A 22,198-nucleotide genomic window follows, 5' to 3' on the forward strand; every position below is an offset into this window, starting at 1 on the left:
GAGGTGGGAGACGAACCTGCTTTCTGCAACCCTCCTGCCCCCAACAACTCGCTTCTGCAGTTCCCCAAATTAGATCCACTTACCCATTGACGTCACTAGGAACTGGATAGGGTCCCTTATGGCTTGTCTATACTGTCACCAATTAATTCAATTTGTTTTAAATCAGACCTTTTGTTATTTCAGTGCAAAATGTGTGTGGGGCCATCCCAGTTAGAAATGTCAGGGGAATATTGAATAGGATTAGAGAGACTATTTAGAGTCAGAGAGACATTTTACCTGTGTATTTGACACTGGTGCAACCTCTTTTGGAATAGTGTGTCTAGTTCTGGTGTCAGAACTTCAAGAAGGATGTTGAAAAATTAAAGAGAGTTCAGTGAAGAGCCACAGAATGATTAAAGGGTCGGAAAGCATGCCCTATCATGAAAGACTCAAGGAAGCATGCCCTATCATGAAAGACTCAACGAATTACTTAGCTTATCAAAGAGAGGGCTAAAGGGTGATTTGATTGGACTATAAATACCTAAATGGGGATCAGAAATTTAATAATAGAGGGCGTTTCTTTTTAGCAGGCAAAGGTATAACAAGATCGAAAGGCTGGAATTTGAGGCTAGACAAATTCACACTAGAAATAAGGCGCGAATATTAACAGAGTAATTAATCATTGGAACAACTTTCTAAGGGTTGTGGTGAATTCTTCATCACTGTATTTTTTTAAAATCAAGATTGGATGTTTTTCTAAACATCATGTTCTAGTTCAACCACAGCTATTGGACCCAAATCAAGAATTAAGTCATGCAAGTCCAATGGCCTGTGTTATGCAGAACGTCAACTAGGTGATTGCAGTGATCCCTGCTGATATTAAAATAGATGAACTAAGTGCCTTAAATCAATTTAGCATCTGCTGTTGTTTTACAGTCACAGTTTATGTAGATGAACCCAGAGTCAGCTGGCTGTATATCTTTACCACCTTTCCCATATCCTCACGCACTATTTTCTTTTTAGCAGAACAATACTCATTTATATTGCATTATTCAACTTACTGTTCATCTTCAGTGTTATAGTTTTGGGTTGCACAACTTTTTGAGCTGCCAAAATCAACCTCCTTCAATATCTGATACAAGGAACTACTAAAAGAGGTTTCTGTAAATCTAAGGGTGTTTCTTTAACTTCAAAGCGTGTTAGCTACCATGTAAAATAAATAATTTAAACACTTTATTATTCATCCCACACCCAAAGACCATCTTCTAAATATGTATTACCGTTATATACAGCATTTGAATGGTGAACTTCACGGTGCTTGACCAACCTTATGAGATTTGCCCATTACTGTTACCGTCTGAAAAGTGTTCAGTTTATCTTGAAGCATGATCTAATGGAACTGAATTGCTTACCAGGCTTGGGCAATTCAGAATCAGCAAGAAACATTAAGAATACATTTATACCTTCTGAGCTATGGATTAAAATAAACCACAGATTTCTCTGCACTATGATCAGCTGATACTGATATAACCTAGAATATCCTTTTAGTTTCCATAGGAACTGATGGTAGTGTTTGAGCTTTGGAATAGCTGGAATAAATTTCTAGGGTCCTGTTCATTAACTTCTGTATTACTTTATGTAACCCCTGTACTTAAGGACTGTAAATGTGCAAACCACAAGTGAGGTAGACTGTCTTTTCAGATTACATATTTTATGTTTTTGTAAGAACCACCCTGCTGGTGGTCACTATGCATATTTCCTGTGGTGTCAGCACTGTATTTTTACAGTAACACAAAAAGGTTTTCCCAGATCCAGACAAAACCAAAAGCAAAACTGAAACACCACAGAAACTGGAAATTATTGCTATATGGAAATACTCTTTTAAATATTTATCACCAAATATATTGTATACTAGGTAGACTCCTGCTCGGCACTACTACATCTCACTACCTTTCTCTGTGTAGATCAGTGTTTTCTCATTGGAACAAATTGTACAACACTAGAGAAATCATGACTTTCTTTTTTAACATTTTTGGCAGTAATTCAGGTCATGTTGTATTTCAAATAGTTAATATAACAAAAAAGACTTTACATGGTATTTCAGTGTTTATAACAAAAGGTAATAAAGAAGCAAGACAATGAGAAAACAATGCTAAATAGTTCTTTACCTAGTAGACAAATGTCAAACAGCTCATAAAACAACAGTTTATATTACTAAATCCCAGAAGCTATGCTTATAGGTTAAACATAATTCAATACATTTAAAACTCAGTGTGGTGGGGAGGGGTGGGAAGGATGAGAGAAAGAGAGAGAGTTGAATGCATAGCCATGGGGAAAAGAGTAGAGGTTTTGTGACTTATCCACATGAAGATCTATGTGCACATGATATAAAATCTACGAATTAATGGAAGGGAGTTCAAATGGAAATATAATCTGTATCTTTGTCTATATAAGAGCTAGGCATTATTGTATGTGTGCTGTTCTATATTATAATGATGGCATTTCAGATGTGTCGGACAGTTCATTTATGGCAGGGAGGGAATGGGAGAAGTGCATGCAATCTGCTTTTTGGCAGCCATAATTAAATGTCTACACAGATCATTATTATAATCCATCTGGGAAAGTCATTTTAAAAAAAAATCTTAAGAAGCAGCAGGAAGTTAACCTTTGTGATATCTTCTCTGTTTGTGTAGTGCCTGGCAAAGTGGGGTCCTGGTTTATGGCTAGGGCTCCAAGGTGCTACTGCAATTAAATTAGTAATCTAATGTAAGATTTTTCTGTATGCAAAAAGAATATAGGTGGGGCATATAGCTACCATTAATGTGTGTGAGGAATCCAGGGAGGCCATATGTCTTCTAACTCATAGGGAAGGATTAATAGCAATACTGAAAGTATTATATAGTTGACATACAGTTTTTACCCAGGTTTCCCTAGTCTGATTGGGAGTAGTTAATTTTCCACTGCTGCTGTCAGTATGATGGGGACTATTATGTCACACATTATATTCTGAACAGCCATCTTAAATTAACAACCACAATAATAATGTTTTGCATTTTTATAACATCTTTCAGAAAGTGGTTCACAAACATTAACCCTCTCAACAATTGGGTTAGGTAGGTATTTATAGTCTCTATTTTGCAAAAGCATAGCGGCAAAGAGAAGTGGTGAACTGGCTATAGTTGTGCAGCAAGTCAATAGAAGAGCCAGTAATAAAACCTGGGATTCTTGATTCTGTTTTCTCTGTTCTAACCACTAGGCACACATCCCAACATAAATTGTTGTCTTTTCCTAACAGTTGATTTTGGGAGGATTTGTTGGTGTAAAAATAACTTTTCTTAGAATTCATCATGGAGACTTATGTGTTTCAGCCTGCTTATTGCTCTGCCACTGTAACTGGATTCTTTTTAAACAGTGATGGAGCTGGCTCATATTTCAAACTCTTCTTTATTATTGGTTGATTGGTTTTGAATGAGCTACATAGTTAGAATGAGCTTTAAGGGAAGAAGGCAGTTTTTAATTACTGTTTCATGCATACGTGTAAACTTACTGTGACTTCTCCCAGACCCAGCGTTGGTATGAAAGTGTTGTTCTAAACCACACTTTGGAAGTATAGTAGTTGTTCTTGACATCACCAAGTATATGATACACGAGTTACAAACACAGTGTTTTTTAACCAGAGTTTGTAACAGATATTTTGTCATGATACTTCAGTGACTGCAGTTTGGGTTTTGTAGGTGTTTAAACCCCTGTTCGAGAATAGGTTTAATTCAGCCTTTCTCAACAAATGAGTGAAAGTTTTTGCCATCATTTCTTTCTTCAAATTTTTCTCTGGGGAAGAAGACTGACAGATCTGTGACCTCAGTTGAGATTCGTGACACAACTTGTTTTGTTGTGCATATGCTACAATACTAGGAGTCTCAGGAAGTCATAAGCTGCTTCTTGTTGATTTCCAGTAGTGCTGTTGGTCATTAGATGACTGATGGCCATGTGTTCCTTAGAGCAAATATTGGAGATGGCAGTTAGCAGGAGATTAGGGATTGAGGACAAAGCTTCTTGGATAAGCACATGTCTTTTACAAGTCTTCACTAATTACTTTAGTATTAAAGGATGCACACAGCAATGCAAACATTTACTAGTGTTTTCTGTTGAAATTCTTATACACAGTTGGTAGCCATTGTTGTTTTTTAATGTGTTCTTAAAATGTCTTTAACAACTAACTTGGGGTATAGAGATAGGAAAATTCACTATACTTATATGGACTATGGTATTATTGCAAAATGTGCTTACTAGACCTATAGTCAGTGGTGAGCTGGAGCCGGTTTGCACCGGTTCGCTAGAACCGGTTGTTAAATTTAGAAGCCCGTTTAGAACCGGTTGTTTTGCGAGGAACAACCAGTTCTAAAAGGGCTTCTAAATTTAACCGACCAAAAGTGGTGCCTTTGGCGCCGACTCCATGGGTGCTCCAGCCCTGGAGCACCCAAGGGGAAAATTTGGAGGGTGCAGAGCACCCACCGGCAGCTCCCCGCCCCCGGCCCCAGCTCACCTCCGCTCTGCCTCCGCCTCCTCCCCTGAACATGCCGCCCCACTCTGCTTCTCTGCCCCTGCCAGGCTTCCCGCGAATCAGCTGTTCGCGCGAGAAGCCGGGGCAGGCTGAGAAGCAAGCGGCGGCTTCCCACTCAGGCCCAGGGAGGCGGAGGTGAGCTGGGGCGGGGGGGCGTGAGGAAGCCGCCTGCGCCGCAGCAGGTAACCTGGGGGGGGGTGTGTGCGCAGGGGAACCGCTCCGCGCCCCAGCTCACCTCCACCCCCCTGGGCCTGAGCAGGAAGCTGCGGCCTGCTTCCGCCAAACAGCTGATTCGCAAGAAGCGGGCGGGTGGGGAGGGCGGAGAAGCAGAGCGGGGCGGCGAGTTCAGGGGAGGAGGCGGAGCGGAGGTGAGCTGGGGCCGGGCACGGGGCGGGGAGCTGCTGGTGGGGGCTCTGCACCCACCAATTTTCCCCGTGGGTGCTCCAGCCCCGGAGCACCCAGGGAGTCGGCGCCTAAGGCGCCACTTTTGATGTGATCAGTGGGGGGAGCAGTCGCTCCCCCGCCCCAGGAGCTAGAGGGACCTGCCGGATGCTTCCTGGGAGCTGCCCTAGGTAAGCACCGCTAGGACTCCCCACCTCACCCCCCGGCAGGTGCCTCTGGCTCTTAGGGGTGGGGTGGGCACCCACTACGTTGGCCAACGAGACCCTTCTGCCCTGTTCTGGGGGCAGTCAGGGGACAGGGGAGGGGGGTGGATGGGGCAGGGGTCCTGGGGGGGCATTAAGGAACATGGGGGGGTTGGATGGGGCAGGAGTCCCGGGGGGTGGGCAACGACCCCCTTGTGGGGTGAGGAGGGAACCCGTTGTTAAGATTTTGGCAGCTCATCACTGCCTATAGTACAGTATATCTATCTAACTGAGAACAGCTTAATTCTTGCTATCAGTTGATCTCAGTTTTTAACAAGATTCAGCAAAAGCTTTTCTTAATTAAAGACTCTGTTTGAGGTTCTATAAATATTGTTGTGTGGAAAACTCTTCGGATGTTTTTCCTTGAGAATCCATCACCCTCAGATTGTCATTTTTCTTTGCTGCTTTTCTTTTATTAAGATACTGATTTACAGTGGTCAGTCTTTGTAATTGTAAGAAATGAAAACTGAGGTGAATTGCATAAAACCAAGTTTTATGTTCTAAAAAGAAATATAAAAAGTTATGTTCAGTCTTCTGATTGCAGTAGCAGTTGGTACATTTGTGGTGGTTGGTGGCACAGGTGAGATTTAATGTTTTTCCTTTTGTACTTGACACATTTATATAACACTCAGGATAAAGGACTGAGGTCATTCAAGTTTCCCTTGGATAGGTTTTGATTTTGAAGCAGAAAACCTGTGTGTGTCTGGCTTTTAAAAAGTAAGCCTTTAAAATAGTTCAAACTATAAAACTATGATTCTTATATACTAATTTCTCAGAGAGCAATAACTTGAAGAATTCAGAGACAGAACCTAGCTTTCAGTTGGGTACCCATATTAAAACTATATGTTGTAGTACTATAAAATACAATACACTTTTTGTATTATAATAGGTATGACAACTCTCTTTGAAGAGAGTTCAGAACAAAGATCCAAACATACAGATCTTATCAGATCTCCCCTCCTTTCATTCCCATAACCATCAAGAGATGTAATTTGTCCCATATGTGGTGCAATGCCTAGAATGAAGAGATTTGAAAGTTCATTAAGGCTCTGCTTCAGAAAAGTGTCCCTATTCAGGACATCTCTTAAGCACATATTTAATTTTCATTGAAGTCAGTGGGATTTAAGTACATGCTTCTTAAGTGCTTTCCTGAATAGGGGGCCTAAATCAGTATTTATCTTTTTGCTTAATACTGTCTTTTAAAACATTTTTTAATAAAACATACATATGGGACCTGATTGGAGAGTTTAGTTTGTTAAATTTTTTTATTTTAAATGAGTTATTTTTTTTGCTTAAACGTTATTCACATGATCAGAAGTTACTGTGGCATCTTCTGCATGCTAATTTAGAGTCTTCCTTGTATCTAATGCCAGAAATGTTGACAAGGAATGTATTTCTTGACATCTCATGAAGTAGATGCAATCTTTCTTTTCTGTTGTTTGCAGCTACTGTACTCTGTCAAGGACCATTCTTCAATGCACCATGAAAGCACGTTCCCTTTAATTTAAATGAAGCTATTTTTGCAGTCAGCAACAAAACAGTACAAGTCAAAACTAATAGTTCCAAAGTAGGGGTCTTCATGAAGACTCAATAATATTCTTTCTATTCACAATCATGTGGGAAAGCGTCACTAGCTCATGGGATCTTTAATTCCAGTTTATGCCAGGTTTGATGCAAACTGTAAATGATGATTCATATAAGGTTAAGAGATTTCTGAGGCCAGATAGGGAGCCCTTATGATCCTCTAGTTTGGTCTGCATAATGCAGGCCACAGAATTTCACCATTAAAAGCTGAGCTACAAACTTTTGTTAATTGAATAAATAAATGTTTAAGATAATTAAATTTTAAAATAAAATATTTGTTTGGTGTATCCTTTACCTGCCTCTCAAATCCTGAGTTTAAAGGTCTTGGTTTCTTTTGTAACAGATCATATCACAATAATCTAAAACAAAGTTGGGTGTGTGATTCTAAGTGTTTGTGAGATCATTAGTTATTGCAGAGGTAAAATGGAATTGTGAACTCAAGGTCTGACAGGTTAAATGTATGAGAAACATATTTTCAAATGTAAATATGTTTATAATCAGATTTACACATATTCTATTAATTATTTGAGATCTTTCTAATCTTTTACCAGCTTGCAAGTCTCCAAATCTTTGTTGTTTTTTTTCTTTCAGAGAAGAAAGGCCTTAGAACAGACTTTATTTCATGTCTAAAAATCATTTATTTTGGACCAGGTAATAGCAGGGTTTTTTTTTCTTTTTTAAAAAAGAAGCCATCTAGCTAGTTTTAAATAATAATAATTGGTTCCTATATGATGCATTCTGTGTAAAAATTAAAGCTCCTTTCTTGTCATACTTTAGTTCCTCATATGCTAAATAGCTAACAGTATCTGTAGAAGAGGTAACTTATCACCTTCACTTATAAATAATTGTGTCATAAATATAATTTCTTGTTGAAACCTGAGCTCCTGCTCTTTCCTCCCTCTTATTGTAAATAGAATATTTTTATGCAGAAGAGTTGCCATCCCTTTTTTCTTAAGATACATAGAAGTAAATATTACATTTCCCAGCTAAATACACTGTAGTTTTTCCTGGTCTAAAATATTTAAATGTTTTTCTTGCATAACATTACCATGCAGTTCAATTTCTGAAAGTGATATTTACATCACTATATTACATACATACATACATACATACAATGTGGCCTTACTTACATTTCATAGAAGTTAAGTTTACAGTTGATACTTCATTCTGGCAGGAGGAAATTCTTGGTTGTGATAGCTGTATTTTACTAATGTGTGGAGGCAAAGACTTGTAATTGTAGTGGATTTTGCTAATGCCAATTTAGTGAAGGGTCTCTGAGTATTTCTATTGAAAATTCCTATTTATGGGAGTTTTTACATTAGCAGTGAAAGTGAACCCAGGCTTAACACAGTGTATAGCTCTGTTAGTTGAAAAGTGGCTAACTTTTTCAGGGCTAAATTCTTTGGTATCCTACAGCTCAATGACCTCTCACTTTACCTCCATACTTGAAGACAAAGTAGCTTCACACAGGACATAAGACCAGTAAAGGATTTGCCACTTGAATTACTAGAAATGATACTTCTGCTATGTGGATTGTTCCACTAAGCATGTGATTATGTAATTCTGTAAGAACCCTAAAAAAAATCTCTGCATACTTTTTAATGGAGATTCAACATATATTAAATGGTGGCCCTGGATAACATCTCAGCATAGGAGCATACTGTGCTGCTTTGAAAACAAACAAAAAAATACCCCTGCCCCCTCCCACCCCCACCCCCCCAAAAAACTTCTGTCAATAATTGCCATTTTAAAATCAGAAGAGCACATGTACAAAACTGATTCATATTTACATTCTTGAAAAGTAAGACTGGTTTTGGTTTTTAAACACAAATTTTGCAAACTATTCCTCAATATAGTTAACTGGTGCTTTTGTGGAAAGATTAAATAACCTCACTAACTGCTTTCTAAACAAAATTGCCTTAAAGCACTGTGTGAACTTTCAGGTCCATTGCAATGCTGTGTATACCATGTAGCATAAACCTGTTTCGGTATGCAAATTCCCGTGGACTTGACAGACCATAATAGTAACTGTATTTAAGAACTGCTATTGCTGTATTCATGTTCAAGAACCTCCCTAACATGGATATTATATCCAGTAAAACATAGCTAGAGTATGAATGGACTGTTGGGTCAATACTAGACTCTTTCAATGTCCCTAAATATGTGCTTATACACATGACTCAGTTGGGCTCATATTCTTTCATTATTATCATTTTAACTATTTTAAAAACTGTGCCTCCAAGAAGCCCCCCTCAGGATTGGATCCCCACTCTACTAGGTGCTGTTAAAACCCACCAAAACATGGTCCGCTCCCCCGAAGAGCTTACAGTTAAGGCCCGAATTTTCAAGTTGATATAAATAGGTGAGTAAAGTTAGTCATGTGTGTAACCATGCCTCAGTGGATCACAGCTGAGAATATCAGATTCAGGACAAACTGCTGAGAAATAGGGCAGATTCACCCCCAACTGGTGGTTAGTCTATCATAAGATATACTAAGCCAGTAACAAAAATACATTTCTGTCTCACCACACTGGTTAACAAGAAGTCAAAAATGCAGTCTCCTTAGGCATTCCAGCCCTCGCTTCACCACCCAGACACTGGACTCTATGATGAGTGGCTATATTAGTCACAAATTGGGTCCTCTAATCCCAAGAGATCAGCCACATAGCCAAATCAATATATAACTCAGATCTTACCCAATAATCACGCTGTTGACAATCCGTTAGTATCTATATCTGAAGGTTTATTTATAAGAGAAAAGAAAAAGGAGAGTGTTAAAATGGTCAAAGAAATCATATATGTACAATCATTGCAAAGTTCTTGGATCAGGTTTGTAGTAGTGATGTTGCAGAAGGCTGGCTTGTAAAGACTCTGGTAACTTCCAAAAGATTGGAAGGTCCTCAGTTCATAGTCCATATGCTCCTTTTACTGTAAGTCCATAGACCAGAGATCAGAGCAGAAATGAGGCAAAATGAAGATGCTTCCAGAGTCTTTTATACCTTCTCCCACGTGGAGGGAATGCTCAATGCTCTGTCTTTAGTTTGTGGAAAATTACAGGCACATGATGGAGTCCAGGGTCACATGAGCAGGTCACATGTTCGTGCGTGCTTTGATCACTCATAGGAACAGCCATTGCCCATTGCCATTGACTAAGGTGTCTACAGAAAGGCTCACTGCTCTGGGACAAGCTTCTTTGTGAGAGATAAGTGTTCTTTAATGGGTCATGAACTTGAATGGTGCATTCAGAATGTGCTTGCTAGACTGGATGTAAACTACTTTGTGGTTGTTACCCTAGGAGCAAACACATTTGAAATACTGGTACATAGTCAATATTCATAACTTTAGATGCAAAGATGATACATGCATAAGATAATTTGATAGATTGTAACTTTTCCATTGATACCTTGCATGACATACTTTGTATAAGATTTGTTGCAGTTGTCTAACAGTGGCAATATTAGTGATATAAACCGTCAAGTTTCAATCATACAGCATCACACCCTTCAGGATTGGATCCCCATTGTATTAGGTGCTGTTAAAATCCACCAAAACATAGTCCCCTTCTCCAAAGAGCTTACAGTTAAGGGCCCAGTTTTCAAGTTGATGTAAGTAAGTGAGTAAAGTTAGCCAGATGCACTTGCATAATCGGACTGTTAGTAAGGATTCGGTCGCAGAGGATTTTTCTATATTTATTTCTACTTTTTGCTTTCATTTTTTAAAGATGAGGAAATTTAGAGTTAAGGTTGATGTTTTCTTCTGAAGTCACATATTGAGGCAAATTTCTCTCCTGGTGTAAGCTAGCACACATGTTGTTGGAGCTATACTAATTCACAGCAGCAGAGATTTTATCATATCCTACTTTACAGTCTGGGAACAATGTGATTTTTTTATCCCCATATGTAGGAAGAATGGAGTATCCCTTTAATTGAAAATTTCTTGGCTTTTGTTAGTTTAGATCATTATCATGCTCCCTTTGACGTCAGCAGTACTAGTATTACTTAGTATGCTACTAAGATAGCATTACTAATATTTATTAGGGCTGTCAAGTGATTAAAAAATTAATCACGACTAATTGCGTAATTTAAAAAATTTATTGTGATTAATCACACTGTTAATAATAGAATACCATTTATTTAAATATTTTTGGATGTATTCTACATTTTTAAATATATCGATTTCAGTTACAACACAACACAAAGTGTACAGTGATCACTTTATATTTATTTTTTATTCCAAATATTTGTGCGGTAAAAAACAAATGAAATAGTATTTTTCAATTCACCTCATACAAGTACTGTAGTACAATCTATTTATCATGAAAGTTGAACTTTCAAATGTAGAATTATGTACAAAAAAAACTGCATTCAAAAATAAAACAATATAAAACTTTAGACTGCCTACATGTCCATTCAGTCCTATTTCGTGTTCAGCCAGTCACTCAGACAAACAAGTTTGTTTCATTTGCAGGAGATAATGCTGCCCACTTCTTGTTTACAGTGTCACCTGAAAGTGAGAACAGATGTTTGAATGACACTGTTGTAGCTGGTGTCGCAAGATATTTACGTGCCAGATGTGCTAAAGATTCATATGTCCGTTCCTCTTCAGCCACCATTCCAGAGGACATGCTTCTCCATGCTGATGACGGGTTCTGCTTGATAACGATCCAAAGCAGTGCAGACCGAAATAAATTTCAATTGGTATTCTATAGTTTAACAGTGCGATTAAAACGGCGATTAATTATGATGAATTTTTTCCATTGTGATTAATTTTTTTTAATCGTGTGAGATAACTGCGATTGATCAACAGCCCTACAGCCCTAATATATATATATATATATATATATGGGCTGTTGATCGATCTCAGTTAACTCACATATATAAAGCTTAGAACAGAATAAAAGTTAATTGCAGATAATTGATTTGATCACAAACAAAAGGTTGATGGCTCTGAGAGAACTTACACATCTGGTTAATTATAAACAAAGAAATGCCAAAAAATTTTTTTCCATCTTGTGAAAATGTTCAGAAACTGTTAGTTTGCTAAGAAGGTAGCTTAACACTTTTTTAACAATGAAAAATGTAATTTTTTAAACCGAGGTTTTCAAAAGCATAACAATTTATAATTTTTCATGCCACGAGTAGAAATGACCTTGACAGCAGAGTAAAATCCTATATCCATAAAAGACTGAACACATTGGAAATACCAATAGGCTTCATTTTAGGCCACATTAATTTAGCTCTACGAAATTCCTGCATCTTGTAGTAAAGAATTAGTATGGGTTGTTATCCTAGGCAGAAATATTTTTGACATTAAGGTTGCTTTAAAGATTAAAACCATACTTCTTATCATGATTTAATTTCCTCATAATGTCAAAATTTAATTGGCACACTATGAGACTGCCAGTGAATAAAGACCTTTAATTATGGTTTAAGTGAATAGCTGCAACTTGATTACATTATTTGGGCTTGGAAATTCCATACTAGTACCCAGCATGTAGCCACTTCTCTGTACTCATCTTCTTAAACAATGGTCCTAACAGGCTCAGGTAGACAAAGGGAACTCTAAGGCCTCAAACTGAAACCCCCAAATGACTTCACCCTCATGAAGAAAGGGCCACACAAGAGGTGCATTAGACCAGTGATTCTCATACCTTTTTCTTTCTGAGCCCCCCCACCTCATGATATAAAAACTCCACAGCCCACTTGTTCTACAACAACTGTTTTCTACATATAAAAGCCAGGACTGGCAGTAAGGGGTAGCAAGCAGGGCAATTGCCCAGGGCCCCATGCCACAGTCTGCCCTATGAAGCTAAGTTGCTCAGGCTTCTGCTTCAGCCCCAGGTGGTGGGCTTAGGGCCCCGGGCTTCAGCCCTGCACAGCAGGGCTTAGGCATTCTGCCCTGGGCCCCAGCAAGTCTAACATTGCTCCTGCTTGGGGGACCCCCTGAAACCTGCTTGCGGCCCCTCAAGGGGCCCCAGACCCCTGGTTGAGAATCACTGCTTTAGACTGTACTTGACTATGAAGTCTCCTGTCTATTGCTGACTGTGTCCCATGGCTCGCTCATTCCCAGTCCTGAGCTTGAGTATGGTATAAGTTGTGGCACCAACCTCCACTGTTTGTGCAGAGGATTCTTATCACAAGAAATACTGGTCATTAGGACAAATGTTCCTCTTTTAACGTAACATCCAATTGGAATGTGGCTAGTGCAGTGTCCTCTTCATGTGGTAACCTGGTGCCTGAAACTCCCAGATGTCAACAGAGATAGGACTATGACAGGACAGATATTCATCTTGTCACACTCTATGAACATGTTACTTATTTAGTCTTTCTGAGAAAAGTACAGCCTAAACTTAACTGTGCCTAACCCTAAAATTAACTGTGCCTTAACTTCTGCTCACCAGATGTCCCAAACAAGAATCTGTCTGGAGTAGTCCCAACAATGTTCTACTACAAGTTCTCTAAAAGGGGCTAGCATAAAAATGGCTTTAAGTGCCAGAACCTCAGAACAGCAAGTGCAAATGTTCCAAAGCTGTGAGCACAGTTGATTGAATCTGCATGACAGTCCAATGTGGGTCTTGTCTCGGAACTCCAGATTGCACCCAGCCCTTTAGAACTCTGTATCAAAAAATCCTTGCAAAGGTTGGAAAATCCTCTGTCTGAGTGTGAAATGAAACTAGCAAGCTTCCTAGATATGTTGGACAGGACCAGCCGAGGTCTAAGAAAATCTGGATAATGTTTTCCTTTGGTGCCAGTCATTTAAGGGGAACACTTGACTGAACTCTAAACAAAAACAAATTGGAAAATGTTGTTTTGTAGGATTAGGGTTCTACAGGTTACTGATAATTGTGCACATCTGAGTCCTACCAAATACAGGAATGTGGTTGCTGCTGGATCATTTCTGGTCTTCAAGTCTAAGCCTTGAAACAAGACAAATCATTGAAAATACTGTTGTCATTGTGCCTTAATGTAAAATAGATATTCGGCGTGTAAACGTGAATCTTGTATCAGATGTGTTTTCCTAGGAGATTTACCCTACTGCCTGTTGGTGAAGTGTACCTCTTTACTAGTGTTTGGGCTAGAACAGGATCATTTTATTCCAGACACTTTCAATCCATATCATGACTACAAAGAGGAAGATAATAATCCCCCCAGAGACCAAAGTTCAGGAACAGTGCTCAGCTTATTTTACCATTATCACAGTTTCAGGGTTAACTGCACTTTTGACCCCCCCACCCCCACTCTTGAGCTTCCTCAAGGGCACCAACTTAAGTTTTCAGGCTGCCAGCTATTACCTCTCTTGGGTAGAGGTCCGCGTCTCTCCCTCCAGACAGGGGTTTAGGCTTGCAGTCCCAGTGCGCCTCACTGTGATTTCCCCAGGAGATCTGATTGGGGTCCAGCACCCTGCTGTTATCCTTTCTCTAGGGGCTACAACAATGTATATCAGTTACCAACCAGCCTTCACAAAGCAAAATAAATTTATTCTTAGAGTAAAAGCTTTACAGAGAAAATATATGAAAAACAAGAAGTGTTCTTATACACATGCTAGAAGCTTAGCAGAGATTACCCATCAGTCTTAACGGATCTTAGTAAGCCAAAATCTTTCCAACCCTTCTGCAAGACAGAAGGTCCTGTCATAGACTCCTAGATATTAAGGTCAGAAGGGGCCATTATGATCATCTAGTCTGACCTCCTGCACAATGCAGGCCACCGAATCTCACCCACCCACTCCTGCAATAAACCTCTCACCTATGTGTAAGGGGACTGTTGCCCCCTTACTAATATTCAGTGGGGGTGTTTTAATTGCTAGCTCCCAGTACTAAACGGGGGAAGGGTCGATGGGGAATCAGGACCCTGAGACTGACAGTCCCCCAGAACAATGGGGTGAGGCCAATGCTCCAGGTCACCCTGAATGACAGGGCGGGCAGGCTAATCAGGGAGTAAGGAGGCCAGGGAGGTCCCATCCTCCATGTGAGCTGGAATTGCTGGGGTCAGACAGAGTGGGGCCGAGCTAAGGAGAAAGGAGGGGCCCAAGCTGAGCTGGGGAGCAGAGCTGTGCCAGATCCAGAGGGGCCAGAAAAGCAGCCCAGAGAGAGCAGACCCTGTCCTGGGAGCAGAGCTGCAGCCCCAAAGCCAGAGGCACAGCCCAGAGAGAGCAGACTTGCCCTGGGAGGAGAGCTGCAGCAACCAGAGCCAGAGAGGCCAGAAAAGCAGCCCACGAAGCAGGTCAGTGCTGGGAGCAGAGTTACAGAAGCAGCCTGAAGAGCAGACTTTTCCTGGGAGGACAGCTGTAGCAACCAGAGCCAGAGGGGCCAGAGAAGCAGCCCAGGGAGCTGGAGGCAGAGCAGCAGCTGTGCTGAGGCAGAGTGGGGCTAGGGCTGGAGCTGGAGCCGGGGCTGGAGCAGTCCAGAGCCAGGTGTCGTGAGCAGCTGGGAAGAGCGAGGGGGGATCCTGGGTGGTGGGCCCAGCACAAGGAGATGCCTCAGCCAGGAGGCTCTGGAGGCCAGACTTGGAGGGGGATTGGTAACCCTGACAGGGCGGGGGTAATGCTGGGAAGAAGGGCCCTGCCACGTAGAGCCTGAGAGCATGTGGCCACCACCAGAGCCAGTGTCCTACCCACAGCATCCCTACAGCACAGCCAGAGCCTGAGAAGGAGGCCTGGGACTTACAAGGAACAGACTGTGAACTGCCCTGACATTCCAGAGACACTGTTTGTGATGTTCCCTGCCACAGAGTGGGTTGATGTGTTTCCTTTAACCTTTCCCATTTTTCCTTATACTTTTTAAAATTAATTGTTGATTAAATAACTCACATTTGCTTTAAAGTGTATGTCATGATCAGTGGGTCAGAGAAGTGCCCAGTGCAGAGAGAGTACCCCGGAGTGAGGACACCCTAGCCCCTGTCCTAGGTGACCACAGCAGAGTTGGGGGTCGAGCCCCCCAGGAATCCTGGGCCCAGCCTTGTTGGGGTTAGGAGGACTCTGCCAGACAGGAGAGTGGAAGGGGAGTCCTCCAGGACAGGGAGGCCACTGGGTAAAGGAAGTGGGATCGAGGACTCAGATCCTTTCGCTAGCCCACTTCACCGGGGTAGTGCAGAAGCCAGGAAAGTTCCCCACAATAGCGGGACTATTCCCCCGCTTACATATGTCTGAGCTATTGAAGTCCTCAAATCCATGGTTTAAAGACTTCAAGGTACAGAGAATCCTCCAGCAAGTGACCCGTGCCCCATGCTGCAGAGGAAAGCGAAAACCCCCCAGGACCTCTTCCAATCTGCCCTGGAGGAAAATTCCTTCCCAACCCCAAATATGGCGATCAGCTGAACCCTGAGCATGTGGGCAAGATTTTGCTAAATCAAAAGACAGTCCTGTGTCAATTTAAATTCAGCTTTTTTATGCCAAAAGTCCTTTCTTTGTCTGTTGGTCTCTGAAAAAAACAGGTTGAACCAGTATATGGACTCCTCCCTGGAGGAAGTGGTATCTCTCTGGAGGTGTTTTCAACCTGAGTGGTTTGCCTTAATCATCCCCCACTGTTTTTAGTTCCTGGACGAGCGGTGGTAATCCTCCCCACTGGAGTTGCATACCATCCGTGGCAAACAGTGATACATAAACTGAACACCATATGGTCCCCAAAGATATTGCAAGCAGTTGCAATATCTGTAACAGCTGAATTTCAGAATATGTCAAATTTTAGACCCTTTGCTTTCAGTTGGACCTGTAGGACCAGGACTCGTTCAGTCAATCAATAGAGGCCAGTAAATTCTAAGAGTTTCTCTTATATCATCAACTCATCACAAAAGTATAGCTTTCTGATCCCTGAGGTTGCTGCATCTAGGCAGGCACAAAGGGTATAGCTACAGGGGACCTGGGAGTGTGCCTCCTGGCCTCAATAGACAAAGAGGATCTATGTTTGCTTGAGCTGGTGTGCTTAAAAGTAGCAGAATGGATGTTGGGGTTCGGGCTAGCTACCTGAGTATGTACCCAAGAGATTGGGCAGGGTTGTACTCGGGCAGCTAGCCCATGTCGCTGACTGCAATTTTTAGCTCACTTGCTTAAGCAAAGCTAGCGTGTCTGTCTACCCATGCTGGGAGGCACACTCCCAGCAGCACTGTAGACATTACCCTAAAGGTCTTAGTGGAGCAATGATTCAGCAGGCAAAGTTCAGATGACAAATAGGGTATTATAACTGCTGCAGGGTTATGTTATATGCTCTGAGAGCAAACAACATTAGTCAGCAGAGATTCATCACCGCCTAGAGAAATGGTGGTAGGGTAAGTAGACAAGGCAAGCAGAAGGCTCTTTTGTCTTCCCTGACAAATTGGACCACAGATCTGCTTCTCACATTTTGGAATGATTCCAGAAGAAGCTGGGGTTCACCTGACTCCAACTTGCCAACATATAAGAAATCATAAATACTGTGGGGCTTCAGTTACAGCACCACTCATTCTAGAAAAATAAAATTCTTTGAACACAATACAGAATAGCTCATAAACTTAGTCTCTTCAAAATAAAACTGAAAGAAAATGTCCCCCAAAAATCAAAAATTACAAGTATGAGCAGGAAGGAGGAATAAGGCTGACTTAATATTGCATTTTGCCAATAGGTCCCCTGGCCCATAAATACTGACCATGAACACGGTGGAATTAAAGGAAGAGGACTGGAACAAGCACGAGTTAATATAATTAGCAGGACTGCCATTAAGATACAAAAGGTTATGCAGCTTTAATCAGTATCACTCTCAAGGATGGGTAAAGAATCATATGAACTTACAATCGTGTTGGATGTCATGTGACAGAGCTGCAGCCAGTTTTAAATTCTGTGACATTGTTTACTCTAGAGTCCCAGTATGAGACATGAAATTCTGCCATGTCTGCTTTCATCTAGGAGCAGGCAGACAACATGTCATGTTAACTGATGGTATGTTATCACATGTACTGGAGTCCTTAGTGCTACCATTGTCCCAGGCACATTCAATGGAAGTAGTTGGTTTCCAGGCTTGGCCAGTGGGTAGAGGCCTTGTAGGAGGGGCACCTGATTGTGAATCAAAACTCCAGACATAGGGGCATCTCAGAACAGTCAAGGACATACAAGGTAAACTGTGAGTTTGGGTTATCTGGTGCATGCTGCCAGGAGGCTCAGGGACGCTAGGAGAGCTAATGAGGCTGCCAGCATTGTTGATTGATTTGAGCACACAAAAGTCCCTCTGCTGACAGCAGTGCGGTATGCGTGTGTTTGCGAGCGGTGTAAGACGCCTATGCCAGTCAGCGATCCACATCAGAGCTGTTTAAAGTGTCTGGGAGAGTCCCATATTCGTGAAAAGTGCCGCATCGACAAGGGATTCAAGCCCTGGACCAAGAAAGAACTGGGCATACGACTACGAGCACTCCTCATGGAGTCAGCCCTTGAGCCGGCCCACTCAGACACGGTGCCGAGCACTTCGGCATTGGTCAGAAGTGCATCTCTGGCACCAGCTACCTCCTGGCATTGATCCCTGTCATTGATGCCTGCCCAAGAGGCACAGGAAGCATACCGGGAGTGGGTGCTCTCCAGTATCCCATAAGAATAAGGGGAGAGGCAGAGATGAGCCAAGACCCATGCTGGCTACCTCATCTTCACCGGAATGCAGTCAGGCAGCAGCTTCACCTGACAGATCCAGCCCACCTCGTGACCTGCCTCCCTCTCCAGGGAGTGGTAGAGGCACCAGTACCTCATGGTGCCATCCATGCTGGAGGCCTTCCAAGCAGCAAAGGACATCTTCTCCCTGCTGTTGCCACTTACACCCAAGGAAGATAGCCCCCGGGACCCTCCACTCATGGTTGTGTCTAGAGGAAAATCTGCTATGGGGCCCCTGCAGAGATCCCCATCCCTGCGGCACCACACTCCGGTTCCATTCCGATCACCAGCTCCTTGCCAGCAACCTCTGGAGATACATTTGTGGTCACCAGAGACACGTGGTCATTTGCCGAGTTCCGGCACTGAACACTGGAATCCTGGCACTGGTTCCTGGATCCTCAGCACCGGACCCCAGAGGCGTGCTATCAGTCCCCAGAACCTTGGCACCATTTGCCCGCACCCAGCCTGCGCTCCAGGTCTCCGGAGCCTCGAAACCAACTCCAAAGCTGGAGTCATCGCTCCCCAAAGCACTCCCAGTCCTATGGGCAGTGTCGCTGGGCATATGACAGAGCTCGACGGGGTCAAGGTAGAGTTCTCCGGATGGCAGGCATCGGACTGCCCAACGTAATGGGGAAGCACATCCTATGGTGGCTCCGACCTGGTCACCAAGGGAAGACTCTTCCTCCTTGGGCTCTGAGAGCAAGAAGATGGCGGTGCCCAGAAGCCAGACATTCCCTGACAGCCAGTGGGGATTCCCCAGGGCCCAGTGGCAAATGTGTGGCCACAAGGCCAGTGGACCATGCCCTGGCAATTTTGCAATCTGTGGCCATTTCCCCAGACTATAGGGACCCAGGTCCAGCGCTCAGTCTCAAGGGGCATCGAAGAGGTGGGCAGCGATGTTATTCCATCCACCCCCTTACTTGGATGAGGGGTTGGTTCAAGGGGCACAGAAACCTCTGCCTGACATGGACCCCCAGGCAGGGGACACAGAGCCTGCCCCTCCTCCTCTGCTTGCCACCACCTCCTCCTCATTGCCTGATGAGGCAGTAGCAGGACCCTCACACACTGTGCTGTAGGACGATGTGAAGGCACACCAGGAGCTGCTTAAACTGGTGGCTGCTAACCTGGGCTTGGAGATGGAAGAAATGTTGGAGCCTGCAGACTCCTTATTTCATGTTTTGGCTGCGGCATCTCCAGCAAAGGTCACCCTGCCTATCCACTACGTGGTGGTGAAGCTTGTAAAAGCTTTGTGGCAGACCCCATCCTCCCTGTCTCCTATTTCTAAGTGGGCAGAACAGAAATACTACATTCCTGCAAAGGGTTTTGAATATTTATACGTGCATCGCTTTCCCGGGTCTTTAGTTGTCTTGGCTGCCAGTGAGCAAGACAGGCAGGGGCAAACCAGCTCGATCCCCAAAAACAAGGATGTGAAGCAGCTCAACCTGGATGGCAGAAAAATGTATTCCATGGCCAGCCTACAGTTACGCAAGCTTTGCTCGGGAGGTGTCATTTTAATGTATGGCGATGGATCAGCCCTGTTTGTGGAGAAAACGGACAGCAAGTTACATGGCCTGAAAGACTCTAGGGCCACCCTTCTTTCTCTTGGCCTTTATACCCTGGTCCATTCAAGGAAAAGGTTTAAACCTCAGCAGATACAGAGGTTCATGGGCCAGGCCAGAGCAGGGCCCTACCCCAGAAAGAGCCAGGGCTAGAGGCAACGCCAGGGTTAACCGCCGGCAGTGGGGGCTCAGTCCAGCTTTAGCCACGCCACACCCAGAAATAGGCAGGCATTTTGAGCGGATGCTTGAGGGAAACCTCCCAGTCTGCAACCAGGATCCAATCCATCTTTTATTTTTGGACCGTTTACTGCCCTCCCTCCCTGCTTGGACTGCCATAACAACGGACCAAAGGGTCCTCAGTACGGGTGCAGTGGGGTGTATATCCTCCAGTTTCTTCCCCCCCCCCCACCTTCCCCATCCCTCTTCAGGGACCCTTCTCACGAGCAGCTTCTCATCCAGGAGGTGCAAATCCTCCTGCGGGTGGGGGCCACAGAAGAAGTACCCATGGAGCTGAGAGAGAAGGGGTTTTATTCCTGATACTTCCTGATACCAAAGGCCAAGGGGAGTCTATGGCCCATATTGGGCCTGCGAGGCCTCAACAAATACCTCAAGAAGTTGAAATTTTGCATGGTCTCTCTGGCCTCCATCATTCCCTCCCTGCATCCTGCAGACTGGTACGCTGCCCTCAACTTAAAGGACGTGTACTTTCATATTTCCATCTTCCGTGGCCACAAGAGGTTCCTGTGGACTGTGATCAGACATACACAATACCAGTTTATAGTGCTTCTATTTGGTGTAGCAACAGTACAGAGAGTGTTCACAAAATGTATGGCAGTAGTCGCAGCCTACCTCAGACGTTGAGGAATCCAGATCTTTCTGTATCTCGACGATTGATTCATCTAAAGTCATTCGAGAGCCCTTTCAGAGGTGTACTCAACTGTTAGTTGCGGTGGCTGACAGAATGAAGAAACTCCCGGTATCATCCCAGATGATTTCATCTTGTATCACCATCTGCATCCGTACCTGCTACGAGCAGGCAGGAGCCATGACTCTGCCAGTGGTGACAGCTCATTCCACTAGAGCACAGGTGTCGTCAGCAGACTTCCTAGCACGTGTTCCAATCCAGGATATCTGCAGGGTGGCGACGTGGTCATCTGTCCATACCTTCACGACCCACTATGCCATCACCCAGCAGTCTCGAGATGACGCTGGTTTTGGCAGAGTTGAGTTGCTATAAACGCGGCCACAAACTCCTGTCTGCCTCTGGAGAGAGAGACTACTTAGGAGTCACCTACATGGAATGGCCATGAGCAAGCACTTGAAGAAGAAAAAACATTCACTGAGCTTTCGAAACTTGTTCTTCGAGATGTGTTGCTCATGTCCATTCTATGACCCACTCTCCTTCCCCTCTGTCGGAGTTCCAGCAAGAAGGAGCTGAAGGAGGGGGCGGCGGCAGCACCCCTTATGCACATATACGCATGACTCCAGAGAGCACCAGCGCCGGCCCTACGGATACCACTGGGGGAAAAATTTCCGGCACTGGTGCATGTGGCGAGCACACACACACCTACTTACGTGGAATGGACATGAGCAACACATCTCGAAGAACAACAGTTACGAAAGGCCAGTAAGTGTTTTTTTTTCTGCCTTCCCAAGAGACTCCTGCAGCAGACGTACGGCAGAGGGAGGCAATAGACCATAGGGAACAGGCTAAAGCCAGACCTGCAGTCCTTGCTGATCATAGGTTCTGGGGCAGGAAGGAGACCTTTTGTTTTAGCCTAACCATTAGTTTTGCCTCCAGTGCTGCTGTGGGGCATCCTGTAGAATCTCTTTATCTCTGCCATGGGTCAAGAAGGCCCTTCCTGGTTCTGTCTACAATTTATTCCATCTACTATTTAATGAAGTACAAATCTGGAGAGACAAGGTGAGTGTGGTAATATCTTTTAATGGACGAACTTCTGTTGGTGAAAGAGATAAGCTTTTGAGATGCACAGAGCTCTTCAGATTTAGGAAAAGTACTCAGAGCTAAATACTAGGTGGAACAGATTGTTTAGCATAACTGCTTTCTAAGGGACCATATAAGGTGAAGTGCCCAGTTAACACCCCTGCAGTCATAGGACAAAAATGGGGGGTTAGTGGGTTACAGACTGTTGTTATAAGCCATAAATCCAATGTCTTTATTAAGACCAAGATTTTTAGTGTCTAGCAAAGTTATGAATTTAAACTGCCGGCTTGTCTTTTGAATGTGTTGTGCAGGTTTCCTTTGA

At 43.3% G+C, this 22,198-nt stretch overlaps 1 protein-coding gene and 1 long non-coding RNA gene across 3 annotated transcripts in view; one reads left to right on the forward strand and one right to left on the reverse strand.

The window, feature by feature from the left end:
- Nucleotides 1-22,198, forward strand: part of COG5 (component of oligomeric golgi complex 5) — a 304,028-nt gene that overhangs the window by 145,815 nt on the left and 136,015 nt on the right. The window lies entirely within an intron of this gene.
- Nucleotides 1-22,198, reverse strand: part of LOC141987301 (uncharacterized) — a 59,269-nt gene that overhangs the window by 1,151 nt on the left and 35,920 nt on the right. The window contains exon 3 of one of the 2 annotated variants that reach the window (XR_012639491.1): nt 14,060-14,192. The exons of the other annotated variant lie outside the window; for it this stretch is intronic. This is a non-coding gene — a long non-coding RNA (uncharacterized LOC141987301). The remainder of the gene's footprint in view (nt 1-14,059; nt 14,193-22,198) is intronic. 2 annotated transcript variants of the gene reach the window in all.

This window comes from Natator depressus, chromosome 1 (genome assembly GCF_965152275.1).
Source record: "Natator depressus isolate rNatDep1 chromosome 1, rNatDep2.hap1, whole genome shotgun sequence".
Lineage (NCBI taxonomy): Eukaryota > Metazoa > Chordata > Testudines > Cheloniidae > Natator > Natator depressus.